This window comes from Lycorma delicatula, chromosome 2 (genome assembly GCF_047948215.1).
Source record: "Lycorma delicatula isolate Av1 chromosome 2, ASM4794821v1, whole genome shotgun sequence".
Lineage (NCBI taxonomy): Eukaryota > Metazoa > Arthropoda > Insecta > Hemiptera > Fulgoridae > Lycorma > Lycorma delicatula.
In genome coordinates, this window is record NC_134456.1 from 131781464 (window position 1) to 131801501 (window position 20038).

At 30.6% G+C, this 20038-nt stretch overlaps 1 long non-coding RNA gene across 1 annotated transcript in view; it reads right to left on the minus strand.

Moving 5' to 3' along the window:
- The window catches only part of LOC142320253 (uncharacterized), a 340624-nt gene extending 320956 nt beyond the window's left edge, over positions 1-19668 (minus strand). Inside the window, exon 1 of the long non-coding RNA XR_012755326.1 lies at positions 19511-19668. This is a non-coding gene — a long non-coding RNA (uncharacterized LOC142320253). The remainder of the gene's footprint in view (positions 1-19510) is intronic.
- Positions 19669-20038: the final 370 nt, after the last annotated feature.

The following is a 20038-nucleotide window of genomic DNA, read 5'->3' on the forward strand; positions in this document are numbered from 1 at the left end:
GTTGATTATTTTTGTTCGTTTTCATAGACTTTATTACATCTGGTTTTTCAGAATTTAATTTTCTAAAAGTTACAAATAAAATTTACGAATTTATAAGTAATTTTTCAAGGTATTGTATATAAGACCTAAAAAACCGTGTTTTTCGTTATCAATTTTTTTTTTTACGTTGGATATCATGAAAACTACGGAAGATTAAGTTCTGGGACCTGTTTTATTCAATTTTTCGGTTTATGAAACACAAGTCGCTACCAAGTTTACCCAATACGTAACATCGTAAAAATTTCATATCACCTCATTTCTCAGGGGGAAATTTTTCGCTAGCCATCATGCGATATGTTGTGTTAGTTTTCATTTTCATGTCCAATATTTTCTTATCGTTGTAAAAATAATGTTTTTTTTTTCTTGCTATTATTTAAAACAGAATGTAAACTATATTTTATGAAGACTTTTTTTTAATATTTTCAGCAAAAACTAAAAATGAAAAGACAATACTTTTCATTGAAATAAAAAAAGTATTTTCTAAAAGTTTATTGAAGGCTACATATTTTATATCTGTATGCCAATAATAATTGTATGAGTCCATATTTTGTTTTCTTTTATTAAATGTGTTGAGGGTTCAACTAATATACAAAAGCGAAAGGATCCTATGGATTTATTTGTTTGTAACTCGAAAAATAACCGACCGATCGCTTTCGAATTTTCAGAATACATTCGAACAGATCAAGGCCGTAGCCTCCTTGACGAGGGAGGGGGGGATTGTGAATTAAAATAGCCATTAAAGAAACAAAAATTAATTCTTACTTCATTAACATTCTGTCATCATAGCAATAGAAATATAATGAAATAAAAGGACTAGTTCTTTAGTCTTTAATGAATATCCGTAAAATATACTCGTACTATAACAACCATGAGGATAGTGAAAGCGTCGGGGATTCAGTTGGAGGAGCCCTGACCGGGCTAGTACAAAATAAATGAATATGTGAGTGTGTGTGAGGTGATTTATGCATGTTTGAGTGAATGTGAGTGTGTGTGTGTGTGTATGTGTGTTTGTGTGTGGATATATATGGTATGTATGTGTGAGTGACAGTGTGTGTGCATGAGGAAGTGTATGTATGTGGTGTGTGAGTATGAAGGGGTGTATGTATGTGTGATTGAATTTTTGTGTGTATGAGGGGTATATCTATGTGTAAGTGACAGTGTGTGTATGAGGAGGTGTATGTATATGAGTGAATGTGTGTATGCGTGACGCGGCGAAGGGGTGTGTGGGGTACATGTATGTGTGACGACACAACTTCCCGAAGGACTCCAGGACAGAGGTTGTCCTTTAGTCAGTCGGGTGGGCCGTTTCCTCTATTCTGGGATGGATCGTGTGTGCCTTTGCCTCTGTTTCTCAAGTTACGCTGTATGTGACGTTTCCTCTAAATTTCTGGAGTCGCTCGTGTTTTCACATTCAGTGCAACATGGAATGTTGCAAATTAAGAACGAATTAATAAGACAGGTTTCAAATGGTCAGCCACAAAATGGCCGGAAGTCTACGCTTTACCAAACCAAGAACCATCATCAGTAGCAGACATTCTGGTGAATGAATTCTTCTGCTGTTCCATAGTACTGAGAGAAAACACAGTGAACAAGGTTGGAACTTTTAATCTCCTCTTTTCAAGAGGTTTTCCAACATTTAAATTAATGCAATTAATATAAATCAAGTCAATTAATGTAATTAAATGTTATCATTGTCATTTAAAGTTTGAGTTATTATCTTGTCTTTCTACTTTTTTTAATACAAAAACCTTAAAAAAATACTTGTTATTTTATATACTACCTACTATACTTGGGGCTCTTTGGGGCTCTTTGATTAATTAATTAAAAAGTGATATAAAAATACTTAAATTTCTTAAAGTTAGTATAACATGTTTATGTGGTCTATTAACCTTTAAATGTATGCAAATAAATATTAATTTAACAAAAATAGACTTATAAATTCTTAGAATTCTACAGAAAAAAGCATTTATTTTAAAAAAGGAAAAACAGTTTAATAAATTTTTAAAAGAATGTATTAATTTATTTTCACAAAATAGTTTTTTCTATGCACAGAAATGAAAAGCAGATAGCTAAAAAAAATCCTGTAATCTCTTTCCATTGGTATAGTCCAGCCTCCAAAGGATCTATTATTGTTTGTAAGTTGTATTAAATTTAACGTTTATTGTTGGACAAAACTATAAACAAACTACCCGGATTAGCAAGTAAGCTACAATGTTTCACAAATTGACTGTTAATTTAATTTAATCAAAAGAGACTTTTGAAGAATATTTTTTGATAAATAAGTGGTTAGGCAGTCAAATAGACAAGAATTATAAATCTATACTGGTAGATAAAAAAATCTGACGAAACCAAAACTCCAATGTAATAAAAATTCACTATAAGTTACGAGGATACATTAGTTCTTCAGATAAATCGTAAGTATTATGTTAAAAATAAACTTTTTAATAACAATTAAGTTTTAATATATTTTAAGAGATTATAGTTAACCCTATATTCTGCTGTTAAATTTCATTTATCATCCTAAATATTTTGACTAACTAAAACTAAATATGAATAATCTGAGTTTCATCGTTATCCAATAACATAAATTGTAAAAAAAAAATTAAAGATAAAAATTAACTACCCAGATAAGTTAATCAGAATTCAAACTTTATAGTTTTTATTACTACACTTGAGAAGTTAAGCCAAATTTTCGGTTTTTAAGCAAGTTGGCGAGATAAGAAGGAATCGTTTGTCTTAAATTTTAATCCGTTACCACTTCAGAAAAAAAAGAGTTCTAAGAAACTGTTATCAGTAGTCAGACGAATAAAGTTTATAGTTTAAAACATCATGAAGTTAGTACGATTTATAAAGGTTTTCAGACAAAACCATGTTATCTGAAAGTAGATTTACGTTTTTTCTCTACATGTTTTAGTCACTTAGTTTGAAATTAAAGTTAATCATCATTATGATATATAATAACAGTATATGTATGACTTCGTTTTGATCACAAATAAATCTAAGTAACTGTACGTGAAAGGAGCCGAGCAAAAATCAATCTGAATTGGCAAGCAAATTAAACAATAGTTGCTCCTAGAGATTAGTTTAATTCATTTAAGCATCTTTATGGAAACTACATACATTTTCCTTTTTTTGTTTTCTTGAATTATTCAAGAATGGTTGTTCTCGCAACTTGATACATAGATATACACTCATGCTTATTTAAATAACCTTGTAAGTAATAGTGTAACAATATTTGTTTTATATAAATGCGAATTTATTTTTAAAAAAATCTTCTTTCTAGTAACTCTAACTTTAAGAAAAGAATTTAAAAAATCTAAAAGGAAAAATTGTAACCTATACGCTCTTCATGTTATTATTTAATAGAGTCAATATGTAACTGCATCATATTTTTATTTATAACCTTGTTTTTGAATGTCACTTAAAGTATTACAAAATCAATCCTAGCATCATTATTTATTATACATATTTATTTTATAAATAAATATATATATTAATTTTTTTTTTTATCCTTTGTTTTGTACGTATAAATCTTAGAACGGTCGGCAAGCCTTATATTTGTTCATAGAGGACTATAATATAAGCTTAGCAAAAAGAAAATCGGTATTTATACGTCCCACTAATGAGAAGGTATGAATTTAGAACATACGTATAGGCGCGTTTCCTACTTATACTGCATATAATACTCTATTACTTCCAATTTCAGCAGGTAATCTGCTTAGAAACAACACCATTAATTCTCTCACAGCTTTCCACAATTTTTTAGTGTCGTATTACTTATATCGTTTTATAAACCTAATTAACTATTGGGCTTCGATAAAATAAAAAATTCAACATTTCTATAAAGGATATTTTGAATTCCGAACGTAGAATGGCATTAATTTTCTTGAGTCTTCCAACTTCGGAACTCATTACAATTTAAAATTTTAAAAAAGAAGTAGACATTTTTAAAATAATTAAGTAATTTTAACTTTATTAGATAAAAAGCTAATGTGTCAATGAGTAATTTAGTTTTTATAAAATGAAAAATGACTAATTGTGTCCTTCATTATACATAAAGCGGACGATTCAAAATTACATTGCCTAATTTGAGAGTAATTTCTCCATGAAATGAGAAAGTACTTCGTTACATAAAATTTTGTCTTATTAACAATGAATAAAAAATAGAAATCATTATAATTATCATTTTTGGTGGATGCTAATAGACAAGTTGATAAATTCACTAGTTATAGTAGTTTTGCAAAACAATTCACAAAAATGGCAATAGTTTGCTACTTCTACTAAACTCAGCGACCAGATTCAAAATTACTATTTCTTTATTTAATTTCGAACTGAACCTTGCTGTATATAACAAGCAAAACATATTAATCAACACCTATCTTTTGGTTACTGCCTTAATTTGACAAAGACATAGAACGAAGACTAAAACTCATAAAATGTTCTCCGACATATCTGCTAACGATAATTATGTATTTATACGCAAGTGTTCAGAGGATTCTTTCAAGAATACAACACATAATCTTTCTGTTATAAACAGTTACTACAATCTTCTAATATTACCATTCGACATAAATGCAGCGGCTTTTAAGGGCAAAGATCCAATACATGGTATAATATTGCATCAAGTGCATAAATTTAATTCCTTATGTTATGATCTGTTTTATGAGCGTGTCATAGACATACAGCAGATGTTAGGCAGACTTATTCTTCTGTAGTACACAGTTTACAGAATACTGTAAAATACAACAAGGAAACTGATTCGCCTTAAATGAATTTTCTATTTTGATGTAGCACGAGAAGAACTTTATACTCTATTTTATTGTATAAATAATAAATATTTTTGTGTGTATGTGGGTGTATATTTGTGTTCTCTTTTATAATTATGTGAGACAACGTGGACAACATTTACACAGACAGGAGTAAATTTCAAAGTGAATTAAATGAGACTTTTATATACTATTAAAAAAATTGACGATTATGTTGGAATGAAACAATACAGGTGTTTGACGTTGAAATCCTGTTATCCTCTCGTTATCACTCTTACCAACGAGAGTGTAACTATGGAATCACAACCTAGTACTAGTCAGTGGAGGACCATACCTATGCTGAGGAAACAAACTGTGATTCATAGTCCTGGTAATGGCGAATTACCCGTATCATTAGACTTAGTGGCTTTCAATTAAAGGATACGGATGTGGGAACGGAACTGAACTAATCAAGCCTCCTCCTATTGTGCTTTTGTGCTGAGGCTGTACGAACTGCTAGAAACGGTCGTGTGCAAGGGGGATTACAAAATTTTCCTGGTCGGAGGTAAACAACTAAGAATAATTTCTCGGGACATCGAAGCGTACAAGAAAATCAAAAATGTAGGCCGGGGACATGGTGTAATGGGTTATACCTTCACTAAAAAGGATCAACGAGGTTTTTGTGCCGTGATTAGGAACCTTCACCACTCGATTCCACTGGAGATGATCAAGGAAGAGATCAAAAGCCACGGTCAACGGATAAATGACTTGGTAAAAGCACGCCACAGAGTAACTAAGGAGCCCGCATCAACTTTTTTCGTGAACCTGAAGCCGCAGTAGAACAATAAGACTACATCTTAATTTAAGTACATTGCGAATTGCAGCGTTTCGTTTGAGACACCGCGGAAACCAGCAGGCCTCGTGCAGTGCATGAGGTTTCAACAATACGGGCACACCAAAAACAATTGTATTAGATCTTTCCGCTGTGTAAAGTGTGGGAAAGGCCATCGGACAGCTGATTGCTCCAGGAAAGACAGGAGCACTCCTGCAACCTGCGCCTCGGATAGTTTGCCGACCACCCGCAAACTATCGAGGCTTCAGACTATACCAAGAAATATTGGAGAGAAAACGTAAGCGAAAGGCGAACTGGAACTCACAGCTTTCTCCGAAAGTCGAATCCGCTAGCCGCAGGGTGACCGATTCCGCACTTGGTAAAACTTTTCCCTAGTTGGGACGTGGAGCGCCTAGAACAGTTGGCGCGAAATCTGAGTCTCTCCACAAAACGTATGCTGCGGTAACTGGGGGTATTGGTGGGGACAATGTTGACAAGATAGACAGGCTGTCATCAAATGTAGACTTCCTGGTCAACAGATAGCAAGTCTAATAGCCTTGCTTATTCATGTACTCTCAAAAATCTGTTAATGACAATAATAATGCGGATTGTTACATGGAACATTAACGGCCTACTTTATAGGCGAGAACTAGGAACTATGAGAATTGCCAATTATCTGGACGTAATACTGACATCGGAAACGTACTTTACAAACCCGGACGCTTCAAGGACATTACCTCACGCTTCAAGGTTTCTCTGTGTATGTAACAAATCATCCACATGAAAGAGTCTACGGAGGAATCGCGATTATGGTTAGGAATTTTCTAAGACATCATCAACTTCCGGGCTTCGGCACTAACCAGATTCAGGCAACCACGGTTGAAGTTACAGATTGGTTGGGACCTATCAGACGGTCTGCAGTGTACTGTTCTCCCGTTACTGACGAATTTTTTCCGAATTCTTTGCATACACTCTGGCAGAAAACAGATATGATTCAATGTCGGAACACTCCCTCGTCTTACATTCAGTACGACGGTGCTGTGGAGGAAAAGAAGGCCTATTCTGCAAACGAAATGAACAGATTGGGTTTCTTACCAGGAAAGGGTAGAGGAGAAACTTGACTGATTCATTTCCGCTCGATACCCTGAGGATATTGAATACGTGACATACAAGCTAATGTCAGTCATGCCGGAAGGTACATGGTGGTCTACGCCTGAAGATGTTCATTTGGCCAGAAACAATACCTACCTGAGGGAAGTGGCAGATTAAATTGTCTCAAAATGGCATCTTAGGTGAAATTCGTACCGATTCAGGAGGCCAGAAAAAATTGCAGAAAATTGCAAAAAGTCTGCACTCTTATTAACAGGACTCTCCTTAATAGAGCGGTGGGAAGCTGAGAAAGTTGTTAAAGACTATCAGAGACGAGACGTTCAAGGAGTACTTCGGAAACCTATCTCACCTGAATGGAGACGGATGTACCTTATTAAAAGCAATGAAGGGATCACAACGATCTCTACGAACGCTCCGTGACCTACAATGACGTACTGGATCGTGGGCAAGGAATGAAAGAGAGAAGGCCGACCTATTTGCTTCATACTTAGAAGTACCGTCACTATGGCGAGGATCCTAATGATGATGGTGAAGGTCCTAATGATGGGGACTTCCTAGAGAGCCCAAAGCCAATCAGCTTGCCGATTTGGCCGATCTCTACCAGGGATAGACGAAGAAAGTCCAGGGCTTTGAATTAGTAACCCAAACTGGTGGTCCGGAATTTTACCCGTACTCTCCAGCTCCGGCCTAAGCCTGTGCAGTAGTAGCTTCTCAAATAATTTAAATTATACCGGTAAGAGGCTAATTGGTCTGTAAGAAGATACCTCCTGTGCAGTCACTATTACCACCTGCGAAAGGTTAGTATGACAAGTGAATTTGGCAAACCATCTATGTAAACACTGGGACAGTCACCCTTCCGCACGGCGAATGAGATATGCTTCGATTTACCTTGATTAACTTAAATCCTTTATTATTTCTGCCACGTGCAGAAATGGTTTAATGCCATTTTTAGCTCCCGTGAGGCTAGACCATGGTCTTCGTTAACGGCCAGAACAGCAGTGTCATGGTAAATGTGGCAACGATGGAATATTGTTTTTAAACGTGGCATATCATATTTCTGCGTTGAAACTTACAATCTAAATCAAAGAAATTAAAACGTATATTTAATCACATTTGGAAGTAGTTTTATTAAAATTGCTTTCTTTAAAAAATTTACCTTTTCTCTTAAAAGTGGAATATTTCGGTTCAGAAAAATCGTAAAGATACAAAAAAATAAAATAAATTAAAACTAAAGTCCTAAGCTTTTAAACGATTTTAATGAAGTTTACTGAAAAAAATTCGTTTACCCCATGCGCTCAATCAAACATGACGAAAAGCTTTCAAATTTTAAAAGGTTTTCTTTTCACTGATATTTTTTTCTTTTAATTTGATGATTTTTAAATCTGAGGTGTGCTGTCAAAAAGTAGACTATTTAAGCTTTAACTTTTTTTTTATTCGTCTCTAAGGCTTTTGGTTGCAAGTTAAAGTACTTTGAATACAATCATCTTTTTATCGTAAATATAGCTAGTGGCCGTTTAATTTTTTGTACTAGAGTAGTATTTAATTTTAATTTGAAACATTGGGAAAACAGAATTTTTTGTTTAATCAGCCATTGCCTTCCTAGACCGCCTGAACGCCCCCCCCCCCCCAATTTTCTATCGGTCTTCTACTGCCACCCTGAAGGCGTCCAGCGTCACTAGTGGGCGCTATCGCCCACTTTGAGAACGAATGTTATATTGTGTACATTTTTTATTGAATTTTTTACAATAAATATTAATTTTTATCATCTATTCCACATGTGGGTTAAGGTAAGATGTACTGAGATCGTATGGCATTTGTCATTACCTGTATTACGGATTTAATAATATAATATTAAATTTAAATTAAAGAAATGAAAAATGAGAAAAATATTTCACTATATTTGCAAACTTAACATTTTTCCTGCAAAAAAGTGATCATGTATATTTTACACTGGAATAAATATGAAGAAATCAAAATTCAATTATCCACACTATTGAATGGGAAAGACGGTTGACAGGAATGAGTAATCTAATAACAGGTCACAATGTTGAATATTACTTTCTTTAAATCATATTTTTAACTTCAATTTTATCTCATTTTTTTATGCAGTATTTATAAAATTAATGTTAGGTTTATAGAAGTAGGTCAAGACAAAATATCTGATAAAGTACCGAGCCAGTTCCTAATTCTTACCACATAAATTGATTTACTTGATTTCACTTATATTAAAAAAAATCTCTTTATTTTAATTTTAAATTAAATTTCGTTAATGTTAAAGTTTTCATACTAAAACAATGTTATATAACCAATCATATCAGAATAAAATATAGTAGTTGGAATTGTAGATACGGTTTCATTATCATTTGAAATCGAACGGTGGTAGGCTGGAATAAGTTTTGTAATACTAATTCAAAGTATGTGCAGTACTTTTGTGTAGTTCTATAAGGTTTCTGAATTTTATCACAGTTCAGTTATTCTTTTGGATTTTGCAGGTTTTGACAAGTAAATTAAGATACTAAATTCTTCTTAGAAATCGGCTAATCTCTGTTTTGTATTCCGCGTTTTCTTTTTTTTTTTAATTTCATTTAAATTAGTAAAAAAATTAAGAAAATTATATTCCGTGATTACCTATATCAAAATAATTTCATTAAGCTCAATTAATATGAAATAAATTAAAAAAATCGTTGTATAATATAAATCTAGACATACTCGTACTTATCTACTTCTGATTTATCTACCTGGCTGATATGCAAAATGCTAAATAAAAATACTGATTAATGTTTTCTTTAGATTTTATTACCTGGTTTTAACCAGTCATTTTCTCTGCAGTTTAAGAAACAAATTATATAAATAAATATTATAGACTGAATTAAGAGACAGCCGATTACGTAATAGAGTGACATCTCGATCACCGAATGGTATATTTCGTAATTTCATAAAATGAATGAATCTTATTAATTACGTTATTGGAAAAAATAAAAAAATTAACCTTGTTTTTATACTTTTCATCCAATCATAATTTTTTCATAAATACTTTATAACCGAAATCTTGATTCAGTAATCCGTATTGCCAATAGCAACGTTTGCATGGGATTAGTAATATAATACAAATTAAAGATTTTTTCATATTCTCTTAAAATCTAGCTAATGAAAAAAATTACATGATATTAAGTTTGATGAGAAAGTCTAAAAATAGTAGCCCAGGCAATATTATAAAACTTAAAATCTAGATAAGAGTGTTATGTATTTTTCATTGTTATCCTAAGCATACTACCCGTTTCCATCAATTATACACCACATCAAGATACAAATTACAGTCTACACTAGGATGAGCAAGCAACATGACGATTATAAACAGCTTGATACAAATATTATAGAGGGTACTGCTGTGTATTCACCTTAATGGAATTTAAAACAGAAATAAAACACTGAACAGTCCAAACACTTATCTGTTGCCGACATAAAAGAAAAACAGTACAAAAATACGATTTAAAATCTTTTAACTAGGTCAAACTACTTTTTAACTATTTTAATTTTTTAACTGTATTAACGTAGTTAATAGATAAAAATTAAGCAAATCAACACCTTATGTAACACAGCATGCAACAGTTCATGAAAATTAATAGACTTTTGAAAGAGAGCATAATTCTCAATCAGGTAATTCTCTTAACTTTATTATAATTTCCTTTCAATGTGATCCGTCATATTATTGAATATAGCAAAACGAGTGAAATTCAAACAGGTCTTTAACAACCTTATTTTAACAGGTAGATAAATAAACTTTATTCTAAAAGGTAAAACAGTAGTAAAATATAAGATTTCAAATTTAATTAATATCCTTTAAGTACAGAATAATTAATTAAGCTATAGCCTAATAATTAAATACTTCCTACAAACATGAACAAAGCCCATCCATATTTACACACAAACATTCACATGCCCGCTCACACACACATACACACAAATCTTTATGAGAAAGATTATGAACGTGAAAGTTTTGTATCAGCAAACTTTTGTTTAGGAAGTTAGAAATTTAATAAAAATCTTATCTATATATCTTCCACAGCGATATAATAAGCTAGTTACAAATCAGCGTGCATTAAAAGCAGGTAAATCCCTTGATGACGTCAAATTTATATAAAGTTGATGAATTATCTTGTTTAAAATAACTTATAAATAGGAAAACTTGGTAAATCTCCTATAATTTGAGGATTATCGATGTTCGTAAAACATGAAACTAATAATTTATAATACACTGAGGAGAAGTAAAATTCATGGAGACTTATTAAACAACAAACTTATCGAAAAATATTAAAAATATAAGTAAAGTTATGTAAAATTAATTTTTTAACAAAAAAAAAAGTTATTTATACAATTTTTAATAAAATATAAAGTAAAATATATTGCACAGATTGTAAAGAATATGATGTTTCACATCTGTTTTTGCTACTCAGCTGCATAATTTTAAGTAGATGGAGTGCTTTTGTGTAAAATAAAAGAAATAGCCTTACAATGGATAACTTATGTCATTGATTATAATGTTCTTACTAATGGAAACATAGGGAAATATCTAAGTATTTATCTTAAAATTTTCACTTTCTGTTTTTCACTTTCTTTGATAAAAAAAATAAATAAAATAACTGTTTGATTGTTCCATAAATAATTTTTCAGGGTAAGAAGTTAAAGGCTGACAGAAACTGATTGTTGAAATTTTTCCGTGTTTGTGTAGAATTAATAACTGAACCCCTTTGTAAAAAATAAAACTCGGTACCACTGATATCTTGACTTTTTTTTTAATGTTTCTGACATTATTTATCTAGAGACCAAGACTAAACATAAATAAGCTAAATAATACGTAAAATTTTCATTGCATTCATCCTCATTCTTTACGCCACAATAACAAGATAAAATTTACATAAATTTGTATTACATGAAAATAAAAAAAAAATAAAAAAAACAATCTAAAGAAAATTATATTAGATTTAATTTTTTTTCGTAAAATAGTTTACGAAGTACTTATTTGGTTCTTTTACAAAATACGTATTTGATAATTTGAAAGTGCATTTAAAAACGTGAAAATTTTTAAGTTAATAATTACGTTTATCAACTTTTTATAAAATATCATCTTTCCTTTTCTCAAAAAAAAAAAAAAAGAAATAAGGAATTGGAATCAGCCAGTTAAGTTTATTAAAAGGAAGAGAAGTTTCTATTTTTTTTTTTTTTTTTTTTTAAAATACGTTTGTGGAATATTTATAAAATATGTATTATTTTATAAACTGTAGTACTAGGAAAATTAATTTAAATACGCTAGAACTACGAAAATATCTTATTTTGTAGCGAATTTTTCCTTTTTTTTAATTTTATGTATTTAATTTCTATTAAGTTTCTTTATAAGATTTACTCAAATTTCGATATTTGCAAAAGTGATTGTAAATAAAATAGTGTAACAAAAATAATGTTAAGTTTAAAAATAATTATAATTATATCTGAAATACCTTACTTTTTACTAAAAAAAAAATCTTAACATTAGACATAACATATTTAAGCTATTTTTACTTTCTTGTACAAAGTAAAAGAAATACTGTGATCGCGAAAAATTTCGGTTTTCAAATTTCAACAGAAATATCCATTTTGACCATCCCTGAATTTGCTTTGATTAGTTTCGGCGTGATGTCTGTAGTACGTGTACATGTATGTACGTATGTAGCTCGCATAACTCATAAACGATTAGCCGTAGTATGTTGAAATTTTGGATCTAGGTCTGTTGTAACATCTACTTGGGCACATCTTTTAATTGCAATCGACTGAACCAAAAGTGTTTAAAAAAGCTCTAAATTCAAAGAAATTTGGATTTTGGAATTTTTCTTAACTGCAGTAATAACCGTTCATTGAGAGCTTTTCAACGATATATCATAAGTGGTACTTATTCTCATTAGTTCCAGAGATAGCCAAATAAAAACTTAATTAATGAAATATTTCGATCTTACAAGGGGAATATTTTAATTAAATTAAAATATATTGATTTATTAATAATTAATATCTGATTGTAAAAAAAATACAATAAATAATAGTTTAATAATAGCAATAAATGAAAAAAATATCAGAAGTTATTAATGAAACAAAATTTTATGTATTAGTTTCATTTTAAAAATTGTGTACACATAATTTAATAGGTATACAAGGAAGTCATATGGTGTCCACATCAGATTTTTTCTCTTTCCATTCTCTATTAAAAATCCTCAAATATTTTTGAAATGGGAGCATTCTTACGGACTAGTAGCAAGTTCAGCTTTACGAGAACCAGCAATATAAGGCGGTTACGTGACAAAATCCCGTAAATAGTTGTCGTAACAAGAAGAGAAACACTTATAGTAAGGTAATTTAATATGTTTCCGACAACAAGCAAAATCAAATTTTTATGTAGCACACCTCTTTATCAACAAAATCATGCTTAAAATTTAGTTACTCCAGAAAATGTAAAAATTCAGGAAGCTTGAAAAAGAAAATGAAAAAAATAAATATATTAACGATATACAAGGATTAAAAACGTATACTTTTATCATACAAATTATCTTCTACCTACTTACCAAATCCCCTTACCAAAGATTTTGTACCTATTACCTATACCACCCTCCTTTCAGGGAGAAATAGAACGATTAGACTCATGGATTTTTTACGAATTAAACATTTAACATTATTTTCCAGATTAAAAATCCATATTTTTTTATTTTATTTTATTTTATCGATCTTTTATTCCTCTATTTATACTGAAATCAATCTCCCGTATTTTTTGACATACAACTTTCAAGTAATTTGGCGATATCAGAAAACTAAGAAAATATAAAGTTATTTTCATTTTTTTTAAATTATAATAATCTAATATTCTGGTAGGAAATAAATATATTTTCACATCTACAAACAAGATTAAAAAGAAGTACGTGTAGGAAATTCTCTTATGTAACACAAAATAAACATATAGTTCTATTACCGAAAATATGCAAAGGCTACAACAGCAACGAACATTATGTAAATGACAACAGCACGAAAGTAAAATCTAAATTGAGTTGTATGTTTAACTGCTGGCAGGTCTTGTTACGCTAAAATAATACATTACAACATTAGTCCATTTTACATCTACTGAGTGGAAGTATTGTATATAATATTGTACGAATGTATAAAAGTTCCATGAAAGAGGTAAACGTAATTTTTTGCTCTACTTTATCTGCTCCCATTCATTCTCATGGCTGTGACATATAAAATATTAGATATACAATCAGAACCAAGAATTACTTTCTCTGGGAAAAGAAAAAAAAATTTATATATATATATATATATATATATAATTTTACGAAAGATTTATTGAGAAGAATAAACAAAAATGCAAGCTCGCGCTTAATTATTAAAAAAAATATTAATACTTTTTTTGGATTTTGTATTAAAGAAAAACGCATTGATGTAGTTTTCTAGTTAACTTCGTTTAGATGTAATATTTTATATTCATATGATATTTATACATAAAACAATTGATGTTTTACGGCTACATATTACAATTTGATTATTTTTTCACATTTAAAAACAAATAATTGTAAAACATAAGTTTTATTAAAATCCATTCGAAACGTAATTAAATTAAATCCGTAACCAGGTTTAGTATAATATACTTGTTTATTTGTAAAAATTTTACAATGAAATATTTCTCTTGTATGCGATTACTGTAACTTAATAAAAAGAAAAAAAAAAAAAAATCAGAATTTTATCGTAAAGGATAAAATGAATTCCAAATATTAAGGTAATAATAATCTGATGTTAAATACATCAAATGTATATAAGGAAAGTGTATTTTTAAATCTACAACTCAATGAAAAAATGAATCAAATATATTTTACCATACTATAAAGTCTTCTTGAATCTTTTTAATGGGTTATAAGTATTAGTTTAGAATCATTGTAATAAGGATAAAATCAAAACATAAACCGACAACGATTGTTAACGTCTATATGCTTACAAGCGCCCATGATGATGATGAGGTAGAGTGTGTATACGAAGAGATTGATGAAGCAATTAAACACGTAAAAGGAGATGAAAATTTAATAATAGTTGGAGATTGGAATGCAAGCATTGGAAAAGGCAAGGAAGGAAATATAGTGGGTGAATACGGGCTGGGCAAAAGGAATGAAAGAGGGGACCGACTTATAGAGTTTTGCACGAAGTATAATTTAGTAATTGCCAACACCCAATTTAAAAATCATAATAGAAGAATATACACTTGGAAAAAGCCAGGCGATACTACAAGGTATCGGATAGATTATATCATGGTTAAGCAAAGATTTAGAAATCAACTCGTTGGCTGCAAAACTTACCCTGGAGCAGACATTGATAGCGACCATAATTTGGTGATAATGAAATGTAGATTGGGGTTTAAAAACCTGAAGAAAAGGTGTCAGATGAATCGGTGGAATTTAGAGAAGCTTGAGGAAGAGGAGGTAAATAAGATTTTTGAGGTTTGAGGAGGACATCGCAAGAGGTCTGAGTAAAAAAGATAAGGTAGAAAATGTAGAGGAAGAATGGGAGAATGTTAAAAAGGAAATTCTTAAATCAGCAGAAGAAAACCTAGGCGGAATAAAGAGAACTGGTAGAAAACCTTGGGTTTCAGACGATATATTGCAGCTGATGGATGAACGTAGAAAATATAAGAATGCTAGTGATGAAGAAAGTAAAAGGATCTATCGGCAATTAAGAAATGCTATAAACAGGAAGTGCAAACTGGCGAAAGAAGAGTGGATTAAAGGAAAGTGTTCAGAAGTGGAAAGAGAAATGAACATTGGTAAAATAGACGGAGCATACAGGAAAGTTAAGGAAAATTTTGGGGTACATAAATTAAAATCTAATAATGTGTTAAACAAAGATGGTACACCAATATATAATTCGAAAGATAAAGTCAATAGATGGGTGGAATATATTGAAGAGTTATACGGAGGAAATGAATTAGAAAATGGTGTTATAGAGGAAGAAGAGGAAGTTGAGGAGGATGAAATGGGAGAAACAATACTGAGATCTGAATTTAAGAGAGCATTAAAAGATTTAAATGGCAGAAAGGCTCCTGGAAGAGATGGAATACCTGTAGAATTACTGCGTAGTGCCGGTGAGGAAGCGATTGAGAGATTACACAAACTGGTGTGTAATATTTATGAAAAAGGGGAATTTCCGTCAGTCTTCGAAAAAAGTGTTATTGTCATGATACCAAAGAAAGCAGGGGCAGATAAATCTGAATAATACAGAACAATTAGTTTAACTAGTCATGCATCAAAAATCTTAACCAGAATTCTATACGGAAGAATTGAGAGGAGAGTGGAAGAAGTGTTAGGAGAAGACCAATTTGGTTTCAGGAAAGGTATAGGGACAAGGGAAGCAATTTTAGGCCTGAGATTAATATTAGAAGGAACATTAAAGAAAAACAAACCAACATAGTTGGCGTTTATAGACCTAGAAAAGGCATTCGATAACGTAGACTGGAATAAAATGTTTAGCATTTTTAAAAAAATAGGGTTCAAATTCAGAGATAGAAGAACAATTGCTAACATGTACAGGAACCAAACAGCAACAGTAACAATTGAAGAGCGTAAGAAAGAAGCCGTAATAAGAAAGGGATTCCGACAAGGATGTACCCTATCTCCGTTACTTTTTAATCTTTACATGGAACTAGCAGTTAATGATGTTAAAGAACAATTTAGATTCGGAGTAACAGTAGAAGGTGAAAAGATAAAGATGCTACGATTTGCTGATGATATAGTAATTCTAGCGGAGAGTAAAAAGGATTTAGAAGAAACAATGAACGGCATAGAACGGCGTAGTCCTACGCAAGAACTATCGCATGAAAATAAACAAGAACAAAACAAAAGTAATGAAATGTAGTAGAAATAACAAAGTTGGAAAACTGAATGTGAAAATAGGAGGAGAAAAGATTATGGAAGTAGAAGAATTTTGTTATTTGGGAAGTAGAATTACTAAAGATGGATGAAGCAGGAGCGATATAAAATGCCGAATAGCACAAGCTAAACGAGCCTTCAGTAAGAAATCTAATTTGTTTACATCAAAAATTAATTTAAATGTCAGGAAAAGTTTTTTAAAGTGTATGTTTGGAGTGTCGCTTTATATGGAAGTGAAACTTGGACGATCGGAGTATCCGAGAAGAAAAGATTAGAAGCTTTTGAAATGTGGTGATATAGGAGAATGTTAAAAATCAGATGGGTGGATACAGTGACAAATGAAGAGGTATTGCGGCAAATAGATGAAGAAAGAAGCATTTGGAAAAATATAGTTAAAAGAAGAGACAGACTTATAGGCCACATACTAAGGCATCCTGGAATAGTCGCTTTAATAATGGAAGGACAGGTAGAAGGGAAAAATTGTGTAGGCAGGCCACGTTTGGAATATGTAAAACAAATTGTTAGGGGTGTAGGATGTAGAGGGTATACTGAAATGAAACGACTAGGACTAGATAGGGAATCTTGGAGAGCTGCATTAAACCAGTCAAATGACTGAAGACAAAAAAAAAAGTATTAGTTAAATGCAGCTAACCCAGAGTAAACAAATTTTGTGTACTAACAAGAAAATCTATCACGAAACAAGGCTGAATATCTGTTTGTATACAGGTATTAAACAAAATTTTACTTTTGGATTGAATTATAAATCATATGTTTCATGGAAAACATCGGTAATTGACAATAATAATCGATAATTGCCCAAATAGTTGACAAATAAAATAACATTAGAGATAAGTATAAAATAATTTAAACTTCTAGATTAATTTCAAATAAATATATTACTGAATATTGACATAACAGTTCTTGAAAGGTATAGTGTCTGCTAAGCATCATAACTTAATTGAGATAACAAGCAACTTGATTCAAGACATACATCATTAGCACAACCTGTGTAACCATGCTTCAAATTAATAAATACAGACAATTATAGAAAATTGATGAGTAGATTATTTTTACTTTTACTCCATTTTTGCTTTAGAAAGATTTATTCTCTTCTAAATGAAAATGTCTATTTGGTACTTACTTATTAACGCCACCGCAGCTACAGCTTTATTGAAAAACAAAATAGTCAATCGGATTTCGGTGAAAAATGACCAGTCTCTTTATTAATTTTAATAAATGGTTATTTATATTTATTTATTTTATAAATATAATTTAACCAAACTTAACCTACGCTTGCTAACCTTGACTAATTAACACCGTAATTTTTTGAGTATTTATTTAATAAATTCAGTAATTATTGCAATTATTTATTATTTAAATAATCAAAATCCTCCTGTTAATTAGTCAAGGTTAGCGAGCGAAGCGAGTGCAGGTTAAGTTTGGTTAAATTCTATTTATAAAATAAATAAATATAAATAACCATTTATTAAAATTAATAAAGAGACTGTTTTGAATCTATGTTAAACTCTATATCGGCCCATTTTCCACCGAAATCCGATTGACTACTTTGTTTTTCAATAAATCTGTAGCTTCGGTCGCGTTAATACCTTAATTTCGTATGTTATATTAAACATTTAAATGACATTAAAACGAGATTTTGTTTTTATTCCTTTAATTTTTTTATACTGGAGAATCATTTTAATTTTTATCGCTGGAACCTATTTTATCCTTCATAGGGATAAAAAAAGACCAATATCAATATTTTAATTATTACAAATAGTTATTTAGCTGCAAATTATCAGCTGAGAAAAATACGAGAAAAGGTTTAGAAATCGTCATTGTTTTGGTTAAATCGTCATTGTTTTGGTAAAAACTATCTAAGAAATTTACCGCTTAATGAAAATTTTAATATCAAAATAAAGGCGACTTTTGATATTTTTTGACATTTATTAAAAAAGAAAAATAAACACTAAAAATTATTGATGGTAGAGTTCAGTCAATAGAATTATTTAAGGAATGATTTGATGGGGAAATGGATTACGCCAATTACTAAATTGACTGTCAATTAGAATTACGGCTCCCGCGGGACTATCGTATTAAAAATAAGCAGATCTTGACGAATGTGGAGAAAATTATTTTAAAAACTCAGCTGAATTATTGTTGTTGCTATTTTTGGAGAGTGTTTGCATTTGCTAGTTACAAGAAAAAAAGAAAAATTTCTGAAATTTTGTTTTAAATAGTTACTTTTTACGATTTTGTAAAAGTTTTAAGTTAGATATAACAATTTTTATTGTTAATAAGCAATAAAATCTTGTTCAAAAAAGCTATTAATATAATTGAGTACTCTCACATCATTTTCCCACCTTATTTAATTTATGTAATTTGATTCTTAATACTGTATTTCTGTTCTTTTTACATTATATTTAAACAAATAAAGAACTGGAAATATGTATAAAATACGTATTACACTTACCTCTGTTACTACTCATCCAAATATTAAAATATTCAAATTGACAGATTAAAAATGTCAAAATCAGCTCAAAAAATAAACAAATTAAATATCATATATTGTCTACACATGTGGTGGTTGATAAAATTTAACAGTTATCATTACTAAAAAATGTCGTATGGTTGCACCAGTAATTAAAAGATGTAGTTTAATACCATTAGAAGTTGTTTGTGTATAAAAAAATCGAGCATTTTCAAATTAAATACGTTAGAAACTGGCATAGTTTAAGGTGTAAGTCTTAAGTTAGAACAAAGAAGAAATCAGAAATTTACTTCATATATAATAAAATTTATATTACGAGTTTTGAAGAAAAAACAGGTTATTATTAAACGATCTTATGTTTACTTACATAATCTGTAACTCGTTTCATAATCTTCTTGTATATTGAAGAATATATCTCACCAACACATTACAATGAACAAATTATTAAAATAAACGTGACTAGTACATGTTAGTATTAACCTTTTAATACGTTGTAGAACGACGCACTAAGCAACCGACCTGTTGATTCCTGTCCTCTGTTGAACATTATGGAACGGCGCGCGCAGATTCATAACATTCATCTGAGCGGCGCGGCGGCAGACGACGCATACGAGAATGAGTCAGCCAGCATATCAAGTAATAACTGCCGATCAATATACAGCGTGTACCGGAAAATGTTGGCCATAAGTAAGGGATTAATTCAGAATATCAACATAAACAAAAACGTTCGTGACCAAATACTCTATGTCGCTCACTTTCTTTGTCCGCCATTTTGCGTGTTTCAATGAAAACTTACATCCTAAGAACGGATTGAGTTATATTAATGAAATTTGATGTACTTGTACTCAGCAAAATCTGCTGGAAAAAATATAATTAGAAAATTTTACCTCTGAAA